Below are 3,183 nucleotides of genomic sequence, written 5' to 3' on the forward strand. Positions count from 1 at the left end.
AGGGGAGAATTATGAACGTAAATTCGTTTACGTTCATAATAACGTTTCGTTCCTGAGATAAGATTAATTAATGTCTATCGGATAAAACCAAATGTACAATTGAAAAATACAGGCAATAGAAATATCAATTGCTATCAGTGTATAAATTGAAAAAATAAATTGAAATCTGTTATTCTTTCTAATTTCTCTACTTTTTCACTTAACTTAAGATGATTTGACGGATCAGTGAATAATTTAACGAGGGATTCTTTAACTGTTTTACTTATTGAGACAACTATATATACTCTCGAAATTCTTTGGAGTACATAGAATCTCAGTTTAAAAAATAAAAATTGAGCTAATTTTAAAAAAGACTGGTCCAATTTTCAATCTTTAAAAATGAGATTTTATTCTTCAGAGTAACAATTTACCTTAAACATTTTAGAAACTAGCGTTACTAACGTAACAGGTCGAAAAACTATTCGTATCGTTTTTTGCTATGTCTGTAGATTTCACAGGAAAGATCTCCTGAAGCAATTGAAAAATATATCACGTTGAAATATGAAAAAAAACATTAGAGTGTTTTTTTATGTTATGTGACATAAGTATTGTATTGCGCCTCACGGAAATGTCGAGACAATCTTTATTATAATGAGATGTAAAATCGGTCTCGAATAGAAATCTCTATTTTTCGATAAATCGCAGCGTCAGAGAGATGGGCGCGTTCGCGAGCTTAGACAATGACTAGAGAGATTATTCGACAGGAAATATTCCACGTGGGCTTTAATGTCAAATGCAAACGAACGCGTGCGATGTTCCATCGTAAAAGGCTTCTTATGTGCTACGATTCAAAAAGTTGAATTGGTCTTCAGATTTTTAATGTATGCAAATTGAATAACGCAAATACCTTCTGATGCAATCCAAATTATCGCAAGTTCATTTTTTATTTTACTGTTCAAAATTTCTTAATCCTTCATGCTATACCATGAGAATGATACATTTGAGTATAGCATATCCAATTAATTTGATTGCTTATAACTTCTATTATATAATTGAACGTATTGAAAAAAATTTTTTATTAAAATGCTAGACGTTAAAGAATAGTAAATATATGTATGTATAATATATCTTAATTAATAAAAAAGCTAAGCAAAAAATATAGGAAATTTAGAAAAAAACATTGGAAAGAAAGGTCTGCCATAGTGACATTGAAGGGTTTAAGAATTTCCAATAACATTACAGCGAGGGTTTTGTTATGCAATCGATGATTATGTTGTCATAACTGACTGACGCAAATGTAAACGCGATAAATCACTGAAATTCCAATCATGCAGTTTATTTTCCGAGCGCACAGATATTTTCTCTCTTCAAGTGCGAAGGAAGCAAAGGTTATGCTCAATAGTACCTATCACTTAACCTTAGGGTAACGACACCGACGTCTGAAGCACTCGTTACCCGGTTTTCCGTGGGAATTGAATCCGCAGACAACCGCCAGGCTTGGTCCTTGGCCCAATGATCCCAGTAACGTATGGTAGCGTGTGCTGCAAATGCACATATAAACAAAGATATTACACGATAATCAATGTTTATCGCGTAAAAGGAATCGCAGTGAAAGGAAATGGAACTTAACTGGGATGTGAGCCAAATGAGAAAACCACCTAAGATCGGTCGGAATTTCGTTATTTTTTTAAATGTACGGGTTTATAATTCATATAGATTTTATGAATTTTCAAATGGCTTTTATTTTATTAAACAATAAAAATTATTTGCAAGATGTTGTATTCTATAAATATATTGTTATTAAATATAATTATTGTAAATAAATCATTGTCTTAGACTTACAAAATGATTAAATTGCATAGACAAATTTATAATTGAATGTTCAATTTAAGTTTACTGTTAAATTCATACAATGTAAAATTTCTTCAAAATAAAATTTCTTAATATTCAATTTTACTTATTTTTAATTATTTGTATAAGTCACCATTGATCCTATCCAATATATTGTTAATTTGACTAAAACGAGTTAAACAACTTAATTAAAAAAATATATATATATTAATTATGCAAATTTAATTTATTATTTACTTTAATTGTAAATGCATAAAGTAATATGGATATGATATCTATTAAACAATTACATTAAAAATTAACCTCCCTTAACTAACCTAAAGAAATAGATTGATTTTGATATATATAGTTCGATATATATAAGTTAAAAATAAGATGATATTATTTAACATTGCTTCTTTAATATTTAACAGTGTTGAAGCTAAAAAATCATTTTATCTTTTTTTCTCGAAAGTTTAAAGTATATTATAACTTTTTTTATTTCAAAATTTTCTTTTATATCTTCTTTATAAACATTATTTTAAAAAGTACCTTATTTATAAGAACAAATCAGAGATAACATACTATTAATAATATAAATAAACTAATAGTCTAATTTTTAACTAATAGTCATATTAACTAATAGTCATATTTTAAAATAATTTTTTATTATAATAATTTTTTATGCTTTTTTATTATATATGCTTTTTTTTAAAGACTATTAGAATAAAATTAAAATAACGTATTTTGATAAAATAAATTAAAAAGTAAATTAAAACATAAACAATATAGTTTCATGGCTTGTCGCCGTACTGTCTGCGTATTCAGTAAAATATAAGTTGACGCTCGCTTTGTGCAAGCTTAAAGTCACCGAAGTAGATACGGTTGCTACTGAACAGGCGAAAACCAATGTTTCACTTATCTATAAGATGAAACTAGCAGCTGTATAAATTCTGATTATTGTATTATATACATACATATATACTATACATGTACAATAATAATTTAGAGTATCATTAAGTATAAGCGAAGTATTGTATTTAACTTTTAATAATATATATATAATTTGAAAGAAATCCAATGTTTGATAAGGTAATCAAGTCTTAGAAATATTCATTGCTCAACCAACATCTGAAAATTCTCTGTGTATGTGTGTGTATGTGTGTGTGGGTGCGCGCGGTGTGTGTATGTGTGTGTGTGGGGGTGCGCGTGCGTGCGTGCGTGCGTGCGTGCGTGCGTGCGTGCGTGCGTGTGTGTGTGTGTGTGTGTGTGTGTGTGTGTGTGTGTGTGTGTGTGTGTGTGTGTGTGTGTGTGTGTGTGTGTGTGTATTACTAACGTTTACTACTTACTTACTTACTTAACTTTAACTTACTT

General features: G+C 29.0%; 1 protein-coding gene across 1 annotated transcript in view; it reads right to left on the reverse strand.

Moving 5' to 3' along the window:
- Window positions 1–3,183, reverse strand: part of LOC105620890 (endocuticle structural glycoprotein ABD-4-like) — an 8,780-nt gene that overhangs the window by 4,726 nt on the left and 871 nt on the right. The window lies entirely within an intron of this gene.

The sequence above is a fragment of the Atta cephalotes genome, assembly GCF_000143395.1.
Source record: "Atta cephalotes unplaced genomic scaffold scaffold00030, whole genome shotgun sequence".
Taxonomy (NCBI): Eukaryota; Metazoa; Arthropoda; class Insecta; order Hymenoptera; family Formicidae; genus Atta; species Atta cephalotes.